The sequence below is a fragment of the Mesoplodon mirus genome (assembly GCF_964341445.2).
Source record: "Mesoplodon mirus genome assembly, chromosome: 2".
Classification (NCBI taxonomy): Eukaryota; Metazoa; Chordata; class Mammalia; order Artiodactyla; family Ziphiidae; genus Mesoplodon; species Mesoplodon mirus.
Genome location: NC_138977.1, coordinates 79891462 through 79919076, shown reverse-complemented (window position 1 = coordinate 79919076; position 27615 = coordinate 79891462). Strand labels below are relative to the sequence as shown.

General features: G+C 41.5%; 1 protein-coding gene across 3 annotated transcripts in view; it reads right to left on the bottom strand.

Annotated features, from left to right (window-relative positions):
• PGCKA1 (PDCD10 and GCKIII kinases associated 1) overlaps positions 1-27615 on the bottom strand; it is an 86159-nt gene that overhangs the window by 3680 nt on the left and 54864 nt on the right. Inside the window, exons 1-2 of one of the 3 annotated variants that reach the window (XM_082611679.1) lie at positions 26928-27000; positions 15007-15056 (exon numbers count right to left, since the gene is read on the bottom strand). The gene's annotated coding sequence lies outside the window, so the exon portion shown is untranslated. Of the gene's footprint in view, positions 1-15006; positions 15397-26927; positions 27001-27615 lie in introns of those variants that run through there. The other 2 variants (XM_082611680.1, XM_082611681.1) reach the window with 2 other exon arrangements.

The following is a 27615-nucleotide window of genomic DNA, read 5'->3' as shown; positions in this document are numbered from 1 at the left end:
CAAGTACACCGAGGAAAGGCAATAACCAAAGGCAATAACCATTCTGAAACTGTGAGCTGGGCGATCCCGGTAATGCTCTCGGGGACTGGGAGCTGCTTAAGATAACGCGGGGAGCTGCACCTTCAATATGCGGACCGCGGACCGCGGCCTCCAGCACCTTCCCGGCCAGCGGCGCCGGCTCCTCTCCCGGCCCCGCCGGCGGCCCCGCCGCTTTCTGGCCGAGCTTCGGGCGCTTGCGCGGACAGCGGAAGCACCAGGCGGGCGCTCTCGGCCTGGACTGGGCCGGGGAGGCTGAATGACATTTTAATAGGAATTAAGTTTGCTTTTTCTTTCCAAGATACCCTCAAAGTTAGTAGAGTTACAATTTTTGGCAAAAGGATAACGTGATTCAGGGAGGGCACTGGTTACCCGGAATACCTTCACGTATCTAAAATCACCGATTCAGAGTTCTCAAACATTTATTTACAGTTGTCTCTTGTGCTAGACCTTTCCCCAACCCTGGGAGTTATGCCATCTCCACTTTGCAAATGAGGAAAAAAACAGGTTGACGAATGCTAGGGAGAGAAAGGTGGGACTGAAAAGGATCTGTGCGTTTTCTCTTCCATTGCCTTCCACAGGCGACATGGACTTAACCAGGGTGCAGCCCCCGTGCAGCAGCAGATGGTGTAAGAGAGTGGAGAGGTTTCCACGCCAGGGGATTAGCTACTCAGTATTAAAAGGTGTCAGGATACGGCAGCTGATCTATACGTTCCATGTTACAGACCTGAGGAGATTAGAGCTCGAGGGATCATCACAAGCTTTACTTGGACTAAACTGCTCCTGTTTTGCTTTTCCCACCACGAGTCCCATCCCAGCTACGAGCCATGGACTCCACTCTCTGGCAGTTCAAGGACACGCTCCTTCGGGCTTGCTGGTGGCAGATGGACTCATGTCTTTGCTTCTTTCATTTCCCACCTGCCCTCTGTCCCCTGGCCTCTCCCAAGTTGCATTTTTTCCTCATGATTGCCCTCTGAATAAAACCTTCTCTTCATGTAAAACTGACCACACTGTTCTGGTCTTTTCTGTGAAAATCCTAAAAATTAGTATGGAAGAAACTTTAAGTCATCTTCCATCTCTAACAGCTACAACCTTTAAGAAGACAAGCCAGTGACAGAATCTAAAGCCCTAGTCCCTTTCTCTCCATAAGATGCATGTGCTAGGGAGAGAGAGGGATCGCTCATCGTCAGCTGTGTCACTGCTTCCTCTGTTCTCTCTCCTTCCTTTCAATCATGGATGAATTTCCCAGGATGCTACTTCATAAGCCTTTAACCACAGAGAAAATTACTGGTGCTTTTTAAGAAGTATAGACTAGTTGGTTGGTTAGAGGAAACTAGATTTACACCCCCCCTGCCAAACACACAAAGATATCCAACATCCACATCCTAATCTCTGGAACTTGTGACTGTTACCTCATGTGATCAAGAAAGAAAGTCTTTGCATATGTGATTACAGATTTGAGATGGGGAGATTGCCTGGATTATTTGGTTCAGGTCCCAGCTCTGCCATGTAACTTTGGGCCTCAGCTATTTCATCTGTAAATGGGGATAATGATGCATCTACCACATAGCATTGTTGGAGATTATACGAGTTAATATTCATAATAAGCATATACTTATTACTCAACTTTGTCTGGATACAGCATGTTTAAAAAAAAAGACAGAAGCTTTGCACCTAAGAAAGAATCTAGTTGTCATGACATACATATACATACAAACAAGAGCATTAACAATACCAAGTAATACTTGTTTCCAGAATAAGGGCCAAATGGTATATTTCTATCAGCTGTGGCACCAACTGAAAGACACACACCCCGAGTACAACAAGAGTTCCACAGAGAGAGAAATCATTGGTGGCTTAGCCAGCAATATGTGTACAACCTTTTCCTTTTTCAATGCACTCTCAATGTAATTACCCCATTTTCCAAGCCTAGGATTTTGTTTCCAGCCTCTGCTCCCCACTTATGTCCATTTGCTGCAAATAATTTATATATCAGCTGGATAACAGGTTCAAGAGCCCCCTGTGCGCTTCCTCCCCACCATCAGCCCCTCCCTTCCCCACCTGCACCCTCAAAATCTGGCGTTTCCATGCTTGCAGTACCTTTGTTTATCTTGGAATCTGTTTTTAAAAAGTCAGGAGGATAGGAGGCAAGAAAAAAAAGTCAAAGAAAAGAAAAAAAGGGCTTTGGAGTGTTTGAGAGAGGGGCAGACTACAGGTCTTAATAATGTAATCGAAGCAATCGTGAGATGTTAATTACTGAAAAATGTCAGGCAGGTGGGTTCCAGAGTCGTAGGTAGCGAAGGTTTTCTTCTGGAAAGAAGAAAGAAAGAAAGAGACTTGTCCTGAGTGACACCTGGCTCTCCCAGCGTCCCTGAGGCTGACCAAGGTCATCCTGACCCTGAGGCATGCTCACCAGGCTGGCTGGCTGTCCCCACCTTCTGCTGCTGCGCTGTGGCCACACAAGCAACCTGCCCGGAAGTGAGATTACTGCTGAAATTTAAGAGCCCAACTCCAGAGCCTCTGCTTCCCTGTTTCTAGGAGAACTGACATGTCATCTGTGGCTTTCACCACCCACCCCTTTCCCTGGAAAACCACAGGATCTGTATTTCTTCAAAGCCATGTAGTTATAAAAGGTGTTTTGATGACTCTCCCCTTTCAAGTCAAGTTTACAGTCACCCCCGCCACCCGCTGCCTCCCTTTAGGGTGCACCCCCTGGGGTTCCTACAGACCTGGTCCCGTACCGAGGGCCACGCTCTGTGCCTCTCTCTCCCCAGCCCAGCGGAGGCAGCCTCTTCCTGGTTAGAGGTTCTGCCCTCTCTCACCACCTTTTCCTTCCCCAGCGACATTCCTTCTCTCAATGAGATAGGCTCCAACGTCAAAGGTTGGGTGACCGCTGACGAAAAGGGTGGGGACTAATGCATTTACACACAACCCCTGCCTGCCTGTGTCTACAGTGATTCTTCTTTCTATGATGATTCCTAACATCAAACCTGATCTGTTTCTCTTTTCATGTGTCCCTGCTACACCACATCTTGCTTTTAGCGAGGAGGTCTCCCATCTCTAGGTGCAAAAAGGAAATACTCCAGGTCCAGCGTGGCACACGGACATGGGGAAAAAAATATATGCTCTTCTGAAGTAAAACCGAATTCAAAACAGGCAGTCTGTCTCTTTCTCTCCCCGCTCACTTTGACAACATCTGGCTTAAAGGTGAGAACTCAGTTGTCTGGGGCCCTTTATTATGGAGCAGAATCAGAATTTACTTTCTCTTTGGAGTGTAAAAGAGCAACAGAGAAGCAAAAGGCAAAGCCTTCGCAACCATCATCTGGTTTGCGCAGGAGAAAAGCAAACACCGTTAGGATGGTGTGTCGACCCACTGCTGGCGCCTGCCTGCTCCTGGACTCCTGTGTTGGAGGCTGACTCTTGTCCTGTGTTTCGTGTTGAAATTACACAGTACTGTGTTTGAAGATGGGCATGTTAAAGCCCCATCAGTTACTAGTCAAGTCCCCTTGCAGGAAAATCTGGTTTCACAAGGGAGTTAGTGATGAAGGCGGGGAGAAATGGGGAGACTGGGGGGAGGCAGGAGTTTTGCAATCAGACAGAGAAATGGACTGAGTATCCATCAGGAAGTCAAGGAATATAAAAAAAGGCTCAACCCAGCTGGAAAGGGCTGCCTTTCAATAGTGATGATCTTAAAGAATGACAGGGACAGGTCAAATGGACACAGGACCAGCTTGCAGGGGTTCTACTGGCCAAAAACAGAACAACATGAGCATCAGAATAAATACTAACATAAAGGATTATAATCCACTGAATAAAACAAGGGTCTATGAATCCTTAGGATATAAATCTAAAAAGGGGAAAGCTCTGACTTACAAGTAGACAGTCAGCTAACAAACATACACGGAATAATGGAACTAGAGAAATCACCATTTGACAGGCATCACAGTAACAGTTGATGTAAGCAAGAATCATCAACAGATGCTGAGACCAGGGGGTGAAAACTTGAGGAGAATGGGATATTTAGTCTCAAAGTAGCTCCCCACCATACGCTTAGGGGTAAAATAGTATCCTTACAGTGGAGAAACCTGGTTCACAGCACCTAAATCAAATAATCAAGGGTAACATCGTGAGTAACGAGACTAGTCAGCAGCCTCGGATGTGATACACTGAGAACTCAGAGTCACTTCTGTGATTTTTCTACCAAAAGAGTATAATCTGGATTGAAGCAGGAGGCAACATCAGTCAAACACAAATTATGGGCTATTCTGCAAAACAACTGGTCTGTACTCTTTAAAGAAATGTAACTTTATGAAAAACAAAGACAGACTAAAGAACTATTCCAGATTAAAGGAGACGGGGGCTTCCCTGGTAGCGCAGTGGTTGAGAGTCCACCTGCCGATGCAGGGGACACGGGTTCGTGCCGTGGTCCTGGAAGATCCCACATGCCGCGGAGTGGCTGGGCCCGTGAGCCATGGCCGCTGAGCCTGCGCGTCCGGAGCCTGTGCTCCACAACGGGAGAGGCCACAACAGTGAGAGGCCCGCGTACCGCAAAAAAATAAATAAATAAATAAAAAATAAAGGAGACGGAAGAGACATGACAACCAAATGCAATCATGATCTTTTTGTAAGAGGTCATTATTGACACAACTGGTGAAATCTGAATAAGGTCTGTAGATTAGGTAGTAGTATTAAACCAATGTAAATGTCCTGATTTTGATTATTGTTCTGGAGTTATATAAAAGCATGCCCTTGTTCTTAGGAAATTCAGAGTGAAGTATTTAGGAGTAGAAGGGCATGGTACCTGTAACTTATTAAAATGATTCAGGAAAAAGATTGTGTGTGTATGTGTAGAGAAAGAGAGAAAAATAAAGCAAATGCTAACATTTGGGGACTGTGACTTTATGAGGGTCCTTTGTACTTTTCTTGCAACTTTTCAGTAAGTCTGATATGATGTCAAAATCAAAAGTTAAAAGGAAAAAAAAAGTGGGAAGTTAAAAAAAAAAAAAAGCACTGATCTGATGTCTGTTCTTGCTCTGCTTGTCCCTGGGCTAGGACCCATTACCTACAGGAAACCATTGTTATTAAGCTATTCCCTATAAAGAAGCACATGGAGAAAAGTCTTGGAAAGGAGCTCATCAAAAGCCCACTGGCCTTTCTGGATTTAGCTGTCATTCTGAGTATGTACTAAAGACCTTTCCTCAATATCCAGCCCCAGGCACTAGAACACTGAAGGAAAAGATGCTTCCTGTTCTTGGGCTGCCCCATCTCAGAAGGGGACTTATAGTCTAGGGCACTGGTGTTCATCAGCTGTCGGCCTCCTTACTGAACACAAGCCCCTCTCAGGCAATGCCTAATCCAGGGCAGCATCCAGCTTGCTTGGAGCACATCACACCTGTTATTCAAATGAAGGAATGACTGGTGAGTGACAGGTGTGAATGAATGAATGGTGAGTATAAGCTTTTATAAGTTATTCCAGTAGAAGGTCTACCTTTTCCATGATCAAATCTCACTCCACCCAGTGGTCCAAAACCAAAAGCCAAGTGCATGACACGAACTGAGAGAGATGGGAGGAACCGTCGTTCCTCTTCCCAGCTTGGGAATTACAGTAATGTAAATCCAAGGGTCAAGGACATCCTGCTTCGAGGGCTCTAGTCAATGAATGAGCTTTCAGAGCAGCTGCTGGCAAGTGGTTTGAGTTGATAGAAGTTGGAGTGTTTGGAAGAGACATAATAAAATTAAACGCTTAAATTTCAACTCTGTTTTGAAAAACCAACTTGCCAGTGTTTAGAAAACAGTCCAGGATTTCACCTTAATCTGGTCAGCAGGTAAAGTTGAAAAATATGTAGTGAGTCACTTCTGGGTACTGACCTCTTAGACTCAAGAGGATTGGATAAAAATAACTACCACACACTGAAGAAACTACCAGGTGCTTTATAAAAGAAGTTGAAGACTGCCTGCCCAACTCCACAGACAGTATTGAATCTATAGTGGAAAAAGGACAAGAAGATAATTCTTGACTACTACCCAATCTCTTTCCTCAGCAGAATCATATCCTCTTTTCCGGGAAGGCTTTGAAAACTCTCTGGGTCAAAATTTTCTGGTGTGTTCCCTTTTCTCCTAAAGAGGTTGAACTTTAGTGATTTTGGAGAACTGGAAAGACTATAAGAAGACTGTTATTATCAGCACCATCAAATAGTCCATTTAACGCACTCCCAATAGTCAATGTGCTACCATATATGTATCAGCATCACTTAGAACTGGGTTTGATGGAATATTTGTGCAGAGGTGTGTTCAAACCCCTGCCAAAGTGTTCCCTGGTCAAACAGGTTTGGAAACAGCAGAGATGAAAGATGAACACATTCATAGTTATGAAAAAGAACGATTTCACCTTGTTTAACTCAGTATTTTCCAAAATTATTTGACCACAGAGCTTTTTTTTCCCCCCATAAAAGATATTAACAACCAACAGAACTTGTGTTTTGTGGAACTTTGGGAAAAACAACTGTCATGACAGTCCTAATTATCAGGAGGGGTTTTATGCCCCAAACTAATTATTGCCAGGTGGTGGGTGGTGTTTTGGGTGAACTCAACCAGGCAAAGTCTGTGCCAGGTGTAAGAAATCCACCTTCCAGCAGTGGCTTCATCATCAACCATGTGGATGTGGGAAAGTTGTGTAATCTGATTCCTCAGTTTCTTTACCTGCCCAATGAGTCCGTGACATCAAAGCTCTCTTCCAAATCTAACAATCGAAATGGTGAATCAGCGAAGGAAGGTTCCTCCCCTCATGACCCTCTCTCTGACTTGGCTCACACACAGTTATCATTGAACACTGAGACAAGGCAGGCACAAACATCACCGTTTTGCAGGTGGGGAGCTCTGCTCAGTGGTGTGTGAACTACCCCATCCCAATACTGATGGACTGCATTTGAGTCCCAAGTCCACAGTCACCCCAACCGATGATCCGGACTGAATGCACAGAGCTTCTCCTCCTGTTTCCTTCCTTCAGGCCCCAAGTTCTCATCTCATTCCCTTAGGTCTGCAGCTCTTTGAAAAGGTCTCCTTGGCTTCTTTGCCATAGGGTCCTGCTGACCAATGCCCTGGAGCCTTGAGATGGGGATAGTGTGTGTAACAGCAACTTCCCCGGGAGGGGCGAGGACTCAGGTCAGGGGGACTCTGAGGGAGGAGGAGGAGTACCTGCTGGACCTCCTTCACTGGGATGCGCTGGGGGAGTGTGTGTGTGTGTGTGTGGCAGGGCTGGGGTATGTGCGTGAGGCGAGACGTATAAGCATCTGAGAAGATTTATCACACCAGCAAGTCAGCACAGTGGTTAAATGAGTAATTTAGGGCCAGAGTTGTGGGTTCCAATTCTACCTCCACCATTTATTAGCTTTGTGACCTCTAGGTAAGTTTCTTAGCCTCTGCGACCTTTAGCTGTCTAATCTGCAAAATGGGAACGATAACAGTTCCTGCTTATCAGGATTATTTTGAAATTTACATGAGATAAAAGTATGTATGGCATTTACTGTAATGTTTGGCATCTTGCCAGTACTTATTAATGATTACAAGTAGTTAACATTTGAGTGTTTAATATGCATCAAGCACTGTTTTAAGAAATTTCAGTTCTTAAATGAAATTTAAGATTGAATGAATTGAATTGAATGAATCTTAGATTATTACTTTACAATAATCCTTTAAGGTGGAAACCAGTAATTATTATTATTATTATTTTGGCCGAACCACGCGGCTTGTGAGATCTTAGTTCCCTGACCAGGGAATGAACCCAGGCCATGGCAGTGAAAGCGCCGAGTCCCAACCACTGGACCACTAGGGAATTCCCTATTATTTTTTTAATTGAAGAGTAGTTGATTTGCAGTATTACATTAGCTTCAGGTGTACAGTGTAGTGATTCAATATTTTATAGATTGTACTCCATTTAAAGTTATCACAAAATAATGGTTATATTTCCCTGTGCTGTACAATATACCCTCATTGCTTATCTATTTTATACATAATAGTTTTAATCCCATACCATTGTCTTTCCCCTCCCCCCTTCCTTCTCCCCACTGGTAACCACTAGTTTGTTTTCTGTATCTGTGAGTCTGTTTCTGTTTTGCTACATTTGTTTGTTTTACTTTTCAGATTCCACATATACATGATATCATATATATCATATTTGTCATATGATATCATATTTATATATCAGTATTTGTCTTTCTCTGACTTCTTTCACTAAGCATCATACTCTCTACGTCCATCCATGTTGTTGTAAATGAGTAAATGTAAATTTCATTCTTTTTTATGGCTGAATAATATTCCATTATATATATCACACCTTCTTTATCCATTCTTCTGTTGATGGACACTTAGGTTGTTTCCATATCTTGGCTATTGTAAACAGTGCCGCTATGAACATTGTGGTGCATAGATCTTTTTGAATTAGCGTTTTATTTTCTTTTTTGGATATACACCCAGGAGTGGAATTGCTGGGTCATATGGTAGCTCTATTTTTAATTTTTTGAGGATCTTCCATACTGTTTTCCATAGTGACTGCACCAATTTACATTCCCACCAACACTGCACAAAGGTTTGAAGCCAGTATTTTATAGATAAGTAAATGGACATAAAAGTTAGAAAGTGGTACAGTGTGGCTATTATTAATGCTGTTGTTATTGTTTTCATTATTATTACTGCCTGATTATATACTACTTATTATATAATATTTATATATTTCATATTATATTAATATAATACCTCTTGTAGGTTTTGTTGTTTTCTGAGTCCACTGCATTACACAATAAGGAGCAGCTTGTGATCCATTAGCTTTTGCAAAAGGGAACTGGATCCTCTTGATTTGGGCTCTGATAGAATTTCATAGGTGTGGTTTCATCTATTGGCCACCAGATGGCAGTATATAGTGGTTATTTAATTTAATTTCAAGGGATGGACTTGGTATGGGAAAGGCCTCAAACACAGAATTAAAGGCATAAATAGTGTAGGTGCTTTCCCATGTGGTGAAGTTAGGGAGTAGGTGATGTGGTAAATATTCAGACAATTATTGTGTTAAGTCCTGGTGGCCATGGCACCACCTTATGGCAGGGTTTCCTCCAGCTCTGGCTGGGCATGGGATTTATTCTGTAGTCTGGCCAGACGATGGCGGGGTCAAAAAACTCTGGCAATTCTATAGATGCCTCTTTTCACACAAATGGGATCTGTCTTTCTGGACAATAATTCTGTGGAAGAGGCTTCAGGAGGATGGAGCCTATGGGCTGTGGAGGGGTTCAGTTTCTCCCGTGTTAGCTCTGATGCTGCTGGGCCTGCCCGTTTCACTGCTCCTTCCCTATGGCCATTCTTGTGCTGCCCCAGGCCCCGTGGGCTGCCCATGGTGTGAGCTGGTCTTGGGGCCCCATCTTCTGGATGAGGGTAAGTGGCCATGAACTAGGAGGTAAAGATAAGCTATAAAATAAATATGGCCCAATTTGAAAGTTTTTGTGGAAGAAGCTCATTATTTTTAATTTAAAATAAATTCAGAATATTGTGTTTGAAAAGGCAAAATTTGCATGAATTATTAGAATTAAACAGAAGGCTTTTTTTTTTTTTCAGAGAGAGGAAAGTGAATGTAAAGAAGGGAAAAAAACCTGATATAAGCACGTGACAGTAGCTATAACAGAATAGAAGAAGATAGGGAATAAGACAGAAATTCTGTGAGGGTTGTTGAATAGAGTTATCATTCATCTTTTTGTTGTTGTTGTTGTTGTTTACTTTAAAAAACTATTGATAGCAATTATGCCTGCATAGTTTATTTAAATTTTGTGAGTTTTTTACACTTACCTGCAGTAATATTTGTGTAAAAAGTCAAGTATCCATTTATACTTAGTGCTGATACTAAGCTCTCTATTCTGTGTCATTGGTCTACTTTTGCCAAAACCACTGTTCTTATTACTCTAGGTCTGCAATATGTAATAACAGAGAAAGTTCTTCTATCTTGTTTCCTTAAAAGATGTTTTTGGATATTTTTAGCTCTTTGCAATTTCATATACATTTATTTTTTAAATTTAATTTTATTTATTTTTTTATACAGCACGTTCTTATTAGTCCTCCATTTTATACACATCAGTGTGTACATGTCAATCCCAGTCTCCCAGTTCATCCCACCCCACCCCCACCCCCCGCCGCTTTCCCTCCTTAGTGTCCATACGTTTTTTTCTCTACTTCTGTGTCTCAATTTCTGCTCTGCAGAAAATTTCAAATTCTGTTGGTAGCTTATGGTCAGCCCTCTAGACCAGTTCCTTCTTCCTGTACTCTTGGTGGGAACAGTTCTAGGGAAAGTTTGAGAAGCTATGCCCCTATTCTCTGGACTGTAAATTCCTGGGAGTAGGCTCCTGTCTGGATCAGATGAGATGCAGCTCATTATTGAATAAAGACTAGGGTGTATGGGTGACAGGGGCGGGGATCCTGGTGAGCACTTTGAGAGGCAGAGGGCACGGGGTCCATAAGGCATCCTCCTGGGTCTGTGCGGGCAATAACTCGCATTTCTAACAAGCTCCCAGGGTGCTAATGCTGCCCTCTGGGGACCACACTTTGAGAGTTCCTGCTTTACAGCTTTATGGAAATGAAGGCAGGCAGGGCTCTTTGTTTTGCTATGTTGCTGGTTGGTCTAGGTGAGCTCTACTTAAAGGGGAAGGATTAACACCCTAAGAACGCTTGTGGCTTGGGCAGTTCCTGGCAACAGTGAGGTGGCTACAATTACCACTGGCCCCTTTTGGTGGCTGATGATACGGCCCAAACCAAGTTGGCCGAAACTAATACCTGTAGTCACTACTGCCAACTGCACTCCCAATTGGTGCAGTTTACAATCCTGTTAAGTTTCTAAAAATTTTGTCTGTTTCTCAGAATTTGCTTTTTAACATTCTTTAATTTATGTTCTTTTATTCTTCTCTACGGGTGTTATGACAGGAAAAAGTTAAAATAAACCATGTGTCCAATAATAGGGGATCAATCTGGACAACCTAAATGTTTACTAACTGAGGAACAGATGAAACAAACCCAAGACATTGGGCTGGTCCACTGCCTGTCTGCTCTTAGAGCTCACTCAGTTTCTCAAGGTACTGTAATGCTGACGAACCCTTGCCCTCTGGATCTGGGTAGTCTCACCAGTGGAAGGTGCTGGTGGAAGACTAGAGGGGGAGGATGGGGGATGTGAGGGTATGTTTCCCTTTCTCTCTACTTTGGACAGTATGCTGTTCATCCTGGTAGTGGCCAGATCTCCTCCACAGCAATAGATGCCCAAGAGCCCCACCCTCCACGGTGCCAGGTAGAACCATGGTGCCTCACAATGGCTCCAGCCATTGCACCAGCAACTGGTTCTGTGTCTTATCCTGGGGTGGTAATGTCTCCCTGCCTTGACCATCCCTGTGTTGTCTCACCATCTCATTTGGTTTTCCAGCTCTTCCAATACCCACATAACCCACTATTATAACGTCCCTCTGTCTGAAAGGAAGAGTTCCCATTCCTGGCTGGACCTTGCCTAATACAAATTATATCCTGGTCAAAGGCTTTCTAGCTAAGTTATTAAGTAATATACAATAACAGTATTGGACTCTGTAAAAATTGGTATTACCTATTGTATAGGTTGCTGCTTGTTGCAAACCTGACAGGGGAGGGGATGTCCACAGTGGCTGGGGAAGGGACTTTAGCCCCTCCATCAACTCCATCAAGTTCTCTTCCCTTTCCCACCCCAAATCAGTCTGTTTGCTGTGTAATGTAACTTTCAGACAAGTCTCCTATCTTCCCTTCCAAGCTCTTAAACTCTTCCTATATATATTCTAAAACTGCCACTGGAGAAAGTATAGGGGACACATGGACCTTCGCACTATTTTTAGTAATCTTGTGAAAGTACTCAACATCATTCACGCATGTGGGTGACGGCAGTTAATATATGTTTCGATGTTCCTCATGTCTGCTAAAATACGAAGGGTATCTCCTATTATTCACATGGGCACCTGGCCGTATTAACCCATTCCCCATTATCAATGTAGTGGCAGGAAGTTTATTTTTAATATGCCCCTAAATCCTTCAGTGAGTCTCTAATTCAACAGTTTAAGACAAATATCTAAAACTCTTAGAGTTGGTAATCCAGATATCACCATGTGCTTATCAATTGCTTTTGAAGTATGCCTTGAGGAAGTCATGCAAATTATCACAGACAGCTCTGAAGTGAAAGAGACGTTATAGAGAGCTCAACTAATCACGTACACAATCTCACTTAAAATGACAATTTATCATCAATGATACGGGCTTAGGTATTTACCCTGAATTCTACTACTTGGGTAGAATCTTGTTCACTGATGAACCAATATACCATATCATTGAAAACCAAACCAAACCAGACCATTATCGGGGATAAATGACCACAGCACCAAGATTCAGACTCAACTGAAGATGGGGGCAGGCCATGACCTTCTGGGTGTTTTTTAGTTTCAGGGAATATGAACAAGTACACTTTGGAGAATCTTCAGATGGTACAAACAGAGTTTATTTGAGAAGAGGATTTAAAAAATTTGAAGTGTAGATGACGTGTTTTCACTTAACACGTGCAGTTCTATGTCTTTTTCATGTGGGATTCAGTGGCCCCCTTCCTTCATACTCTTGACCACCATAGTAACCGTATCATCGGACAAAACTCATCTCAACTTAGCTTGGTGGGCTGATCTTGACTCTGGCTGATTGGAAGCTCAGAGTCACCAATCTTTAGTAGGGAATCTGCTTAAAAACATCCGAGACACTCTTGCATTAGTGCATGATTGATTTCATTTTTACGGCCACGTTAACAGAAGGACTGGTCAAAGTAAATGTATAAAATCATATATGGGTTTAGAAGAAGAGGAGGAAGAATTTTAAGATCCAGGACACAGAAGACAGTCTGGAGTGGGCTCTGGAGTCAAAATCTGGACTGGCCTGTTCTAAGCTGGATGACCTTGAGTAAGCTGCTTAACTTCTCTGAATCTCAGCTTTGCCAACCATTAGACAGGGGAAACAGTAACATCTAATTGTGCAGGGTTCCTATGAGAATCACATGGCTTACCCATGTGATGGGCTTGGCAAAGTATGACTGGCAAGTAGTAGGTTCTTAGTAAATGTGGGCTGCTCTCATCTTCATGGCCATCGTCTATGAGAATATTATGTAACCACTGGCTTAATGACTTTCAGACACTGTGAATAGAAATGGGTTATGTTCTGACCAAATTCTCCCTGAAACTGCATGGGAATTAGGCGTGTCTCCAACACACAGTATGTCTCCAACGTTGATAAGTAGCCTTATCTGGGAGGTGGGAGAAGTCTGGAAGAAACCTGAAGCACTTAGAAAAAGTTAAGTTCTGGAAATGATGAGGAAGTTGCAGAGGAGGCGACGTGGAGAGACGTTTATATAATACGGTCTTGTAAAGCTATAAATAATGATAGTTTTAAAAGCAAGCACAGCTCAGGGCTGGATGCCTGCAATGAAGTAGTTCTGGGTAATTCCCAGGATCCTAGATGCCCAAACCTCAGCGAATCTTAGAGAACATCCTACCACCCAACCACCTTATTTTATAAATGTGCTTCTGGACCCAAGCCTGGAAGCATGGACTGGTCAGAGGACAAGAAAAAACAGATTGTCCCATGTTTGCAGAAAACCCTATATGTGCAGAATTGGGTCACCAATGTTTCTCTGAAGTACAGTAAAAATAGTTTTTGCACTTGAAAAGACTGAGCATGGTTCTGAGGTCTCAAATATCCCTGAGCACTTAACTGAGGACAAGACACTCTGCTAGTAACTAGGACACAAAGAGGTAGAGATCTCTGCAGTTTGTTAAAGGGCTCACCATCCATCATTCATGCATCAAATGTTTCCTGAGCACCTATTATGTACAGGTACTGAACTCGATTCCAGGGAGCTGAAAAGAGTTCACAGTCTAGCAAGGAAGACAGACATATAAATACATGACTAATAGAGTATTAAAAGTATGAGATTAAACTATGTCACGCAACATGTTACATAAGGCAAGGAGTACCTGAGTAATCTTGGGAAAAGATTGGAGAAGACTTGTGGTCACAGGTGAGCAGATAATGGGGCTGGTGGGGTTCCGGAACACATTCCAGGGGATGCTACCACTTACACTCTCTTTCTTAGTAAGCCCACTCTTTTCTCTACGTGTGCACTACCCTTGCCTTGTCCTAAAACATTATCACTTTTTTCTTACCTGAATTTATTGCAAAATCCTCGTTTCCTGCATCCACCTGTGTCTTCTAAAATAATACATTTGCCCCATGGAAGTCACATGATCTAAGACATAAATCTGCATCTTATCATTTCCCCGGGCCTAAAAGTTTTCAAAGGTGTCTAAGACCCTCAGGATATTTAATAACATAGAATAATGAAGATGATGATAAAAACAGCAAACTTACACAGAGCTTCCTATGTACCAGGTGTTAATCCATGTGCTTTATGTGTACAATTGGTCCTCATTATTTGTGAATTCCAGAGTTGTGAATTTATCTACTGGCTAAAATTTAATTGTAAGTCCCAGATGAATAATTGCTGTGTTTGGAGGGTCATTTTTGGGCATGTGCAGAATGGTGAAAAATTGGAGTGGCCTGAGGTGCACGTTTCTAGCTGAGTTCAAACAAGGTAACACTCAGCCTTCTTGATTCAGCCCCATATTGTAAACCTTTCAGTGTGAAGCCTTGTATGGGTCATACCATTTGTCCCATTTTAAAACTGTATCCCCTAAACGACAAAAGTAAAAAGGAAATAACAGAATTCTACTCAAACTTGAATGAGTCAGAAAGAATAGACTTTGGGGATTGCTCTGTCTACTGGCTTTAATGTTTCAGGTAATAAGAACTGTAGTGGAAGACTGAATAATATAAAATGTAATGCAAAGTGGAAAGAATAGACTTTCTTCCCAAAGCATAAAAAAAAGAACAGCTTACCTGTTGTGGAGATTGTCCATTAGGTTTCTCTAGAAGTTTAACTTCTCTTCCTGCAACCAAAAAAGAAAGTTGAAAACTGAGGTCTACAAGTCGCCTCCTTTTCACAGCCAAGTTGCATCTTGAAAGCCAAAGCAGAAAGCATTTCCTGAGGGGCCCAGGCAGTGATGTGTGGGAACAGAATTCCTGGCCTAGAACATTTAGCCCAGGCAGCCAAGGGCTTTGAAATTTGCCAGCCTGAGTTTGCAGCCCAGCTCCTGATACTCAATTAATGATCAATTAACAATTTACCCAAATGTCAGTGTTTCATCTATAACATATTATAGTGAGATTTAAATGGCACAACAGGAAAGCTGCTTATCACGTGCTAGGCATGTTGGAATTGTTTAATAACCAGAAGCTATTGTTAGTTATTGCTGTTGATAAACATTACATGACAATACACCTCTTCTCTGATGGGTAAAGTTTCAACTAAGCAGAAAAATAATTCAAGGAATTTACTTCTTGGAGACATATCAAGCAATCAAAGTTTCAATGAATATATGCATACTATTTCAATAAAATACTTAATTTAGAAAATAGCTTTGTTTATAATGAAAATAATGAGGTATAGAATTTAAGAAAGTAAAGCAAATGTTCAGATTTTTACCAACTTCTCTGTGATTATTAGAATAATTCACTATACATAGACAAAACTTTTTAGAGAAATGCTCTTAGCCCACTCCCAAGTAAACTATCTTTTGGGATAATGAATTCTGCCTTAAATTTATCATATAACATTAGAATGGTTATATCCTTTTGGAAATTCAATTTCATTTTCTGTCAGCAATGTCTTTTCACTCAGTATTACTTCTTACTGTTTAATAATTCCTTAAAATCTAATACATTGCTCAAATGTCACATGAATGTTATTCTTTTTACCAAGTACTTATAATTCAACTCAAATATTATTTGAAAAGGAAGACACAAGAAAGACAAAGTCCAGGTCTTCAGGGAGCTAGCCATCTATTGGGAAGGTCAAGGAGACAAGAAAAGGTAGGTTACAAATCACTAAAATATTAGGCAGGGTGCACATAATGCCATCAAAGGAACACAAGAGCTGAGGGGGTTCAGGATTGGGAGGTTGTGTAACTGGGCTGACAGCACCTGAACTAGGCATTCATAGAAAGGTGGGAAGAACTGTGGCAGATAGAAAAATGATGATGGTGAAGTGTGGAGGGAGGGCCTCCTAGGCAGAGGGAATGTGACAAAGAGAAGTCAGGAAAGGATGGGGTATTATTTAGTCAGCAGATAATTCAACCCCTACTGTGTGTCAGGCACCACTGAACGGCAGTGAATGGGACATCATGCTGTGTGCCCTACAGAATGACCAGCCCTATGTGTGGGAGAGTGAATATTCTGGATTGGCTGGTGTTTAAAGAACTTGGAACTTGCCATGTGGTTGGTAGACAGATATTACAACTTTCCTACACGTGTTTTGTAGGAAACCAACAGGAAGTGGCAATTTGGAGTTGCAGGTGAGAACCTCCTTAGAGTGAGGGACGGACCTTTGAAGAGGGAGCATTTAAACTGGGACTCAAAGAATGAGATGGAGCCAAGGCATGCAAAGAATAGCTCTCAACAAGTCACTTCCCTTTAAGAAGGCTTAACTGGCTCTGCATTGCCTACCAATCTTTAATGTCCCCAGCTAAGCATTCAAGACCTGCCACAATATGGAACCAATTGGCCTTCCTAGATTATCCCTGAAACTCCTCTAGCCACTACTATTTCCAGCCAACCTGGATTTTTCACTGTTTTCTAAACATGTCTATATACACTTTTTCTTATTTCTATAACTTTGCACATATTGTTCCCTCCAGTTGGCATGCCTCCATGCCCATTGTATTTTGCAGAATTCTACTGATCCTTCAAAACTCCATGAAGATTTTTAAAATAATCCCACCTAAAGGTAATTACTCCATTCTTTTAATTTCCACAGAATCTTTAACTGTTTGGACAGCTCTGATCACTTTCTGCCTTGGATTACAGTGTAGGTACACCTCGTTTTATTATTATTTATTTATTTATTTTTGGCTGCATTGGGTCTTAGTTGTGGCACATGGGATCTTCTGTTGCAGTGCGCGGGCTCTTCATTGCCGTGCATGGGCTTCTCTCTAGTTGTGGCGTGCGGGTTTTCTCTCTCTAGTTGTGGCACACGGGCTCCAGGATGCGTGGGCTCTGTAGTTGTGGTGCGCGGGTTCCAGAGTGCATGGGCTTTGTAGTGTGTGGCATGCAGGCTCTCTAGTTGAGGCATGCAAGCTCAGCAGTTGTGGTGCACGGGCTTAGCTGCCCTGTGGCATGTGGGATCTCAGTTTCCTGACCAGGGATCGAACATGTATCCCCTGCATTGTAAGGCGGATTCTTTACCACTGGACCACCAGGGAAGTCCCAGTACACCTCGTTTTACTGTGCTTCGTAACTATTGCATGTTTTTCTGTTTTGTTTTGTTTTAACAAGTTGAAGGTTTGTGGCAACCCTGCGTTGAGCAAGTCTATCGGCACCATTTTTCCAACAGCATTTGCTCACTTTGTGTCACATTTTGGTAATTCTCACATTATTTCAAATGTTATCATTATTATTATATTTGTTACAGTGATCTTTGATGTTACTATTATAACTGTTTTGCAGTGCCACAAACCGCAGCCATGTGAGACAGCAAACTTAATTGATAAATGTTTGTGTGTTCTGACCGTTCCACCAACCGGCTGTTCCCCATTCTCCCCTTTTCAGGCCTCCCCACTCCCTGAGACACAACAATATTGAAATTAGGCCAGTTAATAACCTTACAGTGGTCCCTAAGTGTTCAAGTGAAGGGAAGAGTCACACGTCTCTCACTTTAAATCAAAAGCTAGAAATGACTAAGCTTAGCGAGGCAGGCATGCCAGAAGCTCAGATAGGCTGAAAGCTAGGCTTCTTGCACCAGTTAGCCAAGTTGTAAATGCAAAGGAAAAGTTCTTGAAGGAAATTAAAAATGGTACTCCAGTGAACACATGAATGATAAGAAAGTGAAACAGGCTTATGGCTGATATGGAGAAAGTTGTAGTGGTCTGAGTGGAAGATCAAATCAGCCACAACAGTCCCTTAAGCCAAAGCCTAACCCAAGGCAAGGCTCTAATTCTCTTCAATTCTGTGAAGGCTGAGAGAAAGCTGCAGAAGAAAAGTCTGAAGCTGGCAGAGGCTGGTTCATGAGGTTTAGGAAAGAAGCCGTCTCCCAAACATAAAAGTGCAAGGAGAAGCAAGTGTTGATGTAGAAGCTGCAGCAAGTTATCCAGAAGATCTAGCCAAGACACTTAATGAAGGTGGCTACACTAAACACCAGATTTTTAACATAGATGAAACAGCCTTACATTGGAAGAAGATGCCGTTTAAGACTTTCATAGCTAGGGAGCAGTCAACGCTTGGCTCCAAAGCTTCAAAGGACAGGCTGCCCCCCTTATTAGTGGCTAATGCAGCTGGTGACTTTAAGGTGAAGCCAATGCTCATTTACCATTCCGAAAATCCTAGGGCCCTCAAAAGTTATGCTCAATCTACTCTGCCTGTGCTCTATACATGGAACAACAGAGCCTGGATGACAGCACATCTGTTTACAATATGGTTTGCTGACTATATTAAGCCCACTGTTGAGGCCTACTGATCTGAAAAAAAGATTCCTTTCAAAACATTATTGCTCATTGACAATGCACCTGGTCACCCAAGAGCTCTGATGGAGATGGACAACGAGATTAAGGTTGTTTTCATGTCTTCTAACACAATATCCACTCTGCAGCCCACGGATCAAAAAGTAATTTTGACTTTCTAGTCTTATTATTTAAGAAATATGACTTGAAAGGCTGCTATAACTACTATAGATAGTGATTGCTCTGATGGATCTGGGCACAGTCAGTTGAAAAGTCTGCAAAGGATTCACCATTCTAGATGCCATTAAGAACATTTGTGATCCACGGGAAGATGTCAAGATATCAACATACACAAGAGTGTGGAAATAGTTGATCCCAACCCCCGTGGATGACTTTGAGGGGTTCAAGACTTCAGCGGAGGAGAGGGTGCAGAGAAAAGGAAACCCTCTTACACTGTTGGTGGGAACATAAATTGGTGCAGCCATCATGGAGAACAGTATGGAGGTTCCTTAAAAAACCAGAAATAGAGTTACCATGTGATCAGCAATCCCACTCTTTAGCATATATCTGGAGAATACTCTAACTCGAAAAGATACATGCACCCCAATGCTCACTGCAGCACTGTTTACAATAGCTAAGACATGGAAGCAACCTAAATGTCCATCGAAAGAGGAATGGATAAAGAAGATGTGGTACATACATACAGTGGAATACTATTCAACCATAAAAAATGAAATAATGCCATTTGCAGCAACATGGATGGACCTAGAGATTATCATACTAAGTGAAGTAAGCCAGACAGAGAAAGACAAATATCATATGATATTGCTTATATGTGAAATGTCAGACAAAGACAAATATATCATATGATATCACTTATATGTGGAATCTAAAAAAAATGATACAAATGAACTTATTTACAAAACAGAAAATGACTCATAGACATAGAAAACAAACCAAAGGAGAAAGGGAGGGGAGGGATAAATTTGGAATTTGGGATTAACAGACACAGACTACTATATATAAAACAGATAAACAACAGGGACCTACTGTATAGCACAGGGAACTATATTCAGTATGTTGTAATAACCTATGATGGAAAAGAATCTAAAAAAGTATATATATATATATATATATATATATATATATATACACACATACACACATACACACACATGTATAACTGAATATACACCTGAAACACTGTAAATCAACTATATTTCAATAAAAAAATAATGAGAGAACAACAATAAAACGTTCTTGGGAATTAAAACAAGACAGCAAAAATGAATATTTCAATGGAGAGTCTAGAAGAGAAACATGAGGAAATCTCATATAAATTCGCAAAGGAGATAAAGACATGAAGAATTAAATAGAACTGACATAAAAGTAAAGCTCCTACAGGTTTCAAGAAAGAAAAAACTGATCATATACAAAGAGCTGGGGATCAGAATGGTTTTAGACTTCTTAAACACACACACACACACACACACACACACACACACACATTATCTAAACTTGGCCAAACTACCAATGAAGTGAGAGGGTACGATAAAGACATTTTCAGATAAGAAAGGTCTCAAAAATTTTACCATTCATATACCTTCCCTTCCTGGGAAGGAGGCTATTAGAAGATGTAACAAACAAATGAGGTAGTAAACCAAGAGCGGAAGGCAAGGAATACAGGAAATAGGGCATTAAACACAGGAGAGAGACAAAAGTAACCCCCAGGACGATGGTGATGGGAGATCCCAGAATGCCAGCAATGTGCACAGCCTGGAGGACAGCTCATTCTGACTGGAGAAGATGAGAAGGCTCTGGGCAGTTTTCTTTTAAGAGAAGAAATTGATAGAATCACTGAAGTGTCCCACAGAGAAAGATATATACAATAGGGAAAGACTTTGGGGTCAAATCAGTGGTAAGGATGTAGAATACTGAACAGATGAAAAAAACGAGCCATTTGTTACCTCCAGAGAAAAAGATGTTCAGGAAAGGAAATATAATTATAATTCCCTACCTGGCTTAGCTGTGAACTGCATTTACACAGTTATAATAAATACTAGTTATTCATCTAACTAAAACTGGAGGGGGGCGTTCAGTAGGGAGTGGGAACATTTCTTACGTGTGGTGGGGCAGGGGGTGGAAGCTGAACCATCTTTTACCACACTGGAAGATATAATGTCTGAAACACTAAAAAAAAAAAAAAAAAAAAATCAAGAAATGGTAATAGAAACATTCATTTAGAGAAACTGAGGCAAAAACCCAAAATAATCAGTGAAAGAAGTGATTTCTTTTGAGGAAAGAAAGTTGCGCTCACGAGTAAGCAGTCCGGGCTTTATCTGAAGATTTGGGAACCAATTTAATCCTAAGAGCAAAGTCATGAGAAAGGGTAAACCAGATGATAGCAAGCAATAACAATGATGCTTTTGAAAAAAGCTGACTCCCATCCATTTATCTAACCTACATTAATTATTTAGTGCCTAGTACTGTGGGCCAGGTCATGTGCTAAAAAGAGATGATTTAGGAGGATGACTGCTTACAGCCTAGTGGGGTGGGCAAAACAAAAACAAATAATTACGATCCAGTGACATAATAGAGCTTAGAGGCAAAGCATCATGACAATGTGGGGAGCAGCAATCAACCTGTCAGAATACTCTAGAGCCACACAGCCCAATATGGTAACTACTAGCCATAGGTGGCTATTTAAATTACTAAAAATTAAGTACATTAAAAGTTCAGTTTCTGGTTACACCAGCCAGCCACATTTCAAGTGCTTGAAAGCCACATGCAGCTAGTGGCTATCGTATCAGACAGGGTAGACACAGAACATTTTTCTCATCACAGAAAATTCTGTTAGATGGTACTGGTCTACAGGTTCTTAAATGGTGATTTTTATAGTGTTTTCAAGTACATCAAACCCCTGAAGGGATCACATTCCATGGGTCTATTAGTAAGTAGAGCCTTGCTGAGTTTGATATTTAACTAGTTATCTGTACACGGAGTGGAATTTTTACTCCAAGTTTAGTTTTCAATTGGAGCCACCGGTGGAACTAGAAACGGGTCTTTCTTACATGTCCTGATACTGTTTGACCACAGATGTTGGGGGCAAGTGCTGCTGGTGACTAATAGTCTTTGAGCCTTTGGGAAAGAACTTTTGTGTCGTGAAAAGAGGGAAGAGTCCTGGAGAACTCAGAAACTCCTGAGTTTGAATTTTAGCTCCACTACTTATAGCTGTGTGGCCTCAAGCAAATCTCTCAACCTCTCTGGGCCTTTGTTTTTTCAGATGCGAGGTTTATAGATAATGCATGAATCAGGATAAGCCGGTGGCAGAAGCACAAAAATGGTAGCTGCTATTCTTCTCGTCATTCTTAATCTACAGGTGAAGAGGGGCCCTCAATGAAGAAGAGGGCTGACTCTCCTCACCTCTCATTTCTTCTTATCACTGCCCTGATTTCTGGCTTTTGCAAAAGGATCTATCATTGACCAGGAACTTCAGTACCTATGAGAGGAAGAGGAATTTAAGTTCAAAGAAGGGCAAAGGGAAGAAGGGGGAAGGGTACTGGCATTTACCCAAAGCCCAGGACATGCCAGCGTCCACCCGCAGGTACTACGTGTCGTTCTATAAACCCTCCCAAGGTCGAGGGGAAGTTGAAGGGCATGAGAAGGTGGCTGGAGGGGAAGAGGCTTGTGGGTGGTGGAAAAGATGGTCACACATAAACCCCCAGGAATTAGGTAGACGAGGGCTGCGAATGCCATGCTCAGGGCCCGGCTTGATGAGATTCGCAGTTTACAATAACTGGCAGCAACACGTGGGACTCACAGTGGGCCGAGAGTAGAGGTGGCCGAGGGGAACTGAGCCAGCCTGTGACTGACCCACAGGCAGGTTTTCATTCAGAACTTACACCATACAGTCCATCTTTGTTGCCTTCTTTAACTTCCATGAGAAGAAAAACAAAGTTTCTCCCCAAGTGGAGTTAAATTCTAAACATGATAAGCCTGAGTTGGCACCAACGCTGGTTGCCAGAATTAACTTTTCCTTGTAACTTGTAAATGCATTCAGGCTTGTTTTCGGGTTTCCTTTTATGGGCTTCCCCCCACCCCCACCCCTCAAGCAGGGCCAATATCTGAATAGAAAGAAAAGATCTCCAGCTGGGCTCCTTTCTCCGAACTAGCTTTGCAAGCTTTGCAGCATCTTCCTTGGATACGATTCAGCTGGGGGCCTTCCCTGTATTCCAAGACGAATTCCTGCATCCTCACACAGGGGCCCTTTGTTGTCTGAGGTTCTAAGAAGCTAACCACTACTTTGCACAAGGAAATATCTTTTCCCAGTGCGAAGTAATGATCAAAGAGGAATGCCATTTAAACCAAGGGAAAACAAAACCGTGATTGATATCTAGAATCTCTACGGGGGAAAAAAAGAACGACCCTAGTTACTTCAGGAAAGCACGGTCATCTGCAGTATAAAGTGTAAAATTCACTCATCTATTGATGGATTTTAAAGTTTAGTCCTTGGTACAAAGTCTAAGTACTTTTTTTAAGTATAAAAACTCTTTTTTTTCTTTTGTAGCTGCTCTGCTCATAAATATCTCCAATGTTTGCCAAATGCTTAAAGATCTTTTCTCATTAAAAAAAAGATGTTTGTATGTGTACATATTTATATGTAAAATACATATATATAAAGTAGATGTGATTATACACAAACATGCACAAATACATACAAAGTTTGGGAAAAGGGAAGAAAAAAGCCAGCTGTAATCATAGCAATCTAACCTGTGTTAGATGTTCAGTTTTCTTCCCAGGATTTGTTTTAGTTTATGTCCATCTGCATACCTGTTTTTTTTAACATCTTTATTGGAGTATAATTGCTTTACAATGGTGTGTTAGTTTCTGCTTTATAACAAAGTGAATCAGTTATACATATACATATGTTCCCATATCTCTTCCCTCTTGCGTCTCCCTCCCTCCCACCTTCCCTATCCCACCCCTCTAGGTGGTCACAAAGCACCAAGTTAATCTCCCTGTGCTATGTGGCTGCTTCCCACCAGCTATCTGTTTTACGTTTGGTAGTGTATATATGTCCATGCCACTCTCTCACTTTGTCTCAGCTTACCCTTCCCCCTCCCCGTATCCTCAAGTCCATTCTCTAGTACGTCTGTGTTTTTATTCCCGTCTTGCCCCTAAGTTCTTCATGACCATTTTTTTTTTTTAGATTCCATATACATGAGTTAGCATACGGTATTTGTTTTTCTCTTTCAGACTTACTTCACTCTGTATGACAGACTCTAGGTCCATCCACCTCACTACAAATAACTCAATTTCGTTTCTTTTTATGGCTGAGTAATATTCCATTGTATATATGTGCCACATCCTCTTTATCCATTCATCTGTTGATGGACACTTAGGTTGCTTCCATGTCCTGGCTACTGTAAATAGAGCTGCAATGAACATTTTGGTACATGACGCTTTTTGAATTATGGTTTTCTCAGGGTATATGCCTAGTAGTGGGATTGCTGGGTCGTATGGTAGTTCTATTTTTAGTTTTTTAAGGAAGCTCCATACTGTTCTCCCTAGTGGCTGTATCAATTTACATTCCCACCAACAGTGCAAGAGGGTTCCCTTTTCTCCACACCCTCTCCAGCATTTATTATTTCTAGATTTTTTGATGATGGCCATTTTGACTGGTGTGAGATGATATCTCACTGTAGTTTTGATTTGCATTTCTCTAATGATTAATGATGTTGAGCATTCTTTCATGTGTTTGTTGGCAATCTGTACGTCTTCTTTGGAGAAATGTCTATTTAGATCTTCTGCCCATTTTTGGATTGGGTTGTTTGTTTTTTTGATATTGAACTGCATAAGCTGCTTGTAAATTTTGGAGATTAATCCTTTGTCAGTTGCTTCATTTGCAAATATTTTCTCCCATTCTGAGGGTTGTCTTTTCATCCTGTTTATGGTTTCCTTTGCTGTGCAAAAACTTTTAAGTTTCATGAGGTCCCATTTGTTTATTTTAATTTTTATTTCCATTTCTCTAGGAAGTGGGTCAAAAAGGATCTTGCTGTGATTTATGTCACAGAGTGTTCTGCCTATGTTTTCCTCTAAGAGTTTTACAGTGTCTGGCCTTACATTTAGGTCTTTAATCCATTTTGAGTTTATTTTTGTGTATGGTGTTAGGGAGTGTTCTAATTTCATTCTTTTACATGTAGCTGTCCAGTTTTCTCAGCACCACTTATTGAAGAGGCTGTCTTTTCTCCACTGTATATTCTTGCCTCCTTTATCGAAGATAAGGTGACCGTATGTGCGTGGGTTTATCTCTGGGCTTTCTATCCTGTTCCATTGATCTATATTTCTATTTTTGCACCAGTACCATATTGTCTTGATTACTGTAGTTTTATAGTATAATCTGAAGTCAGGGAGCCTGATTCCTCTAGCTCCATGTTTCTTTCTCAAGATTGCTGTGGCTATTTGGGGTCTTTTGTGTTTCTATACAAATTGTGAAATTTTTTGTTCTAGTTCTGTGAAAAATGCCAGTGGTAGTTTGATAGGGATTGCATTGAATCTGTAGATTGCTTTGGGTAGTATAGTCATTTTCCCAGTGTTTACTCTTCCAATCCAAGAACTGCATACCTGTTTTACACAATATATAAACAACTTCACGTCCTGCTTTTTTTCCCTTTAACATTATGTTTCAAGCCTTTTCCATGACAATCCATAATGTTCATAATGATTGTTCTATTAAAAAATTTTTTTTTAAAGATTTTTTTGATGTGGACCATTTTAAAAGTCTTTATTGAATTTGTTACAATATCACTTCTGTTTTATGTTTTTTTGGTTTTTCAGCCACAAGGCATGTGGGATCTTAGCTCCCTGACCAGGGATTGAACCTGCACCCCCTACATTGGAAGGCGAAGTCTCAAGCACTGGGTTGCAAGGGAAGTCCCCATAATGATATTTTAAAATGGCTGCAAATTATTCCAATTAATTATTATATAATTAATAATGGAAGATATATTATGCCAGCTAATTAACCATTTTTCTCTATCGCTTAACATTTTTGGAACTTTCCATTTTCAGTAAAGTTACCCTCCTTGCAGTTTCCAAGTTCAATATCTATGGTGCTGACTGTAAACTTTACATAACTGTAACGTGTGACATGATTTTGATTTTCTTGCCTTTCCATTTCCTAATTTTCTTCTGATACAAAGAAAGATGATCTATAGGACGCAGTCATTAGAGACAGCCAGGAGGCTGTTTCTCCATCATAAACCAGGAAATGCTGGATCTGCAAGGCATCACTGCTCTTCACATTCAGAGCTCTATACGGGTAAAGAACAAAGGAAAACCTGCCCAGCAATTACCTATACAGGCAGAAATCCTCTCTTCCCAAACACTTAAAGACCCTGAACAATAGATGCCAGGGAATCAGACCCAAATTTTTAACTTCTATTAAGTTAATCTTTTTTTCTCTCTCTTTGCGGCACAAGCTCTTCCCAGGCAGAGGCTTAAGGTGCGTCCCTCTTAACAGCAGGGACCCCAGGAGAAACGAGTGACAGTCATCCTGTAAACCTGTAGGTGCTCCAATGCCCTTTGGATATTACCTTTTCTACTTATAAAGTCCTATTCTGTCTCAGTTTTCTCACATAAGTGGCCTAAGAAGTGTGTCTCGGAGCTGCATACTGTCTCTCACACCTTCATTTACCAAGGGCAGGTGAGGGGATAAAATGGAGGCAGAGCCTGGGGGCCAAGTCACCGCAGCTGTGGGGCTGTCAGTTCACTTGTGAACGGGAGCTCAGGGAAGCTGTGGGCATAGGACTCTTCACTGGGCCCAGGAAGGCAATGTAGTTACACTCAACAGCTGTTCAAAACCCAAACTTGGGCTCTGGATCTGATGTGTGAGTGAGTGAGAGAGTGTGTGTGTGTGGGGGGTGGGGATGGGGGTGGTGGGGGTGGGGGTGGTGGGGTGGTGGTAGTGATGGTACCTGACACTTGAATATCCAGTATGTGTTTGGTACTTGACACTCATTATTTCATTTTCTTCCCAGCAACTCTGTGACATTACTAGCTCCATCTTATGAATATGGAGACTGGTTTATCAAGCTTAACTAACTCATAAGGTTACACAACTAGTAAATGGTGGAGCCAGGATTCAAAGTTTAAGCTTTTTTATTCACACCATAAAGTCTTCAATATGACAGGATTCATGTCATCAAGCCTATCATCATGGGGGCAGGTAGGAAATGTGGGAATATGGGACACAGGAGGTCAACTAACCTGGGCTTCCCATTCATGAAGGGCATCAATGTAGACTCTTGACGAGTATCTCCAAATATACGCCCAGAGGTACACGGACAGGATTGAAAGAAAACAATGTTCATCACACAGCTTTGAACTTCAGCCCCACGTTTCCATAGTAAATCACCAGCAGTTCCCTATGAACTAATACTTTACCTTGAGAACAGGAAAATTTTATCACCTTTATGCATGTGTGCAATATTGCAAATTTGTACAGATAAGCATTTAAAATATTCTTCAATTTTCATAATCCTGCTTTGTCATTATTTTACTTCTTTAATATATCAGTAGCCTTGAAAACAACAACAGCAAAGTAATCCAGGCCTCTTTCAACCTCTGAGTGACCTTGATCTGACATTATGGTTGTTCTAGAAAAACCAGGTTGTATATTAACTGTAAGTGTAATGCAAAAAAGAAAAGTTAGGGACAGGTTTCTGTGCAATTACTTCAAGGGAAATTTTCAGGGGCAGGGAGTCAACTCTCATGTACCTGTTGTAGAGACTCCACTATTTGTGATTCCTTAAGTATATGCATCTTAAGAACCTAAGAGCTGTTATCCCATGGATTACATACATGGTATTGGCACAGGTAAGCAATCAATAACTAGCAGATTTTATTATGATGCTACTGGTCCTCCAGCTCCTGGGCCTCTCTTTTCTTGTGTAGG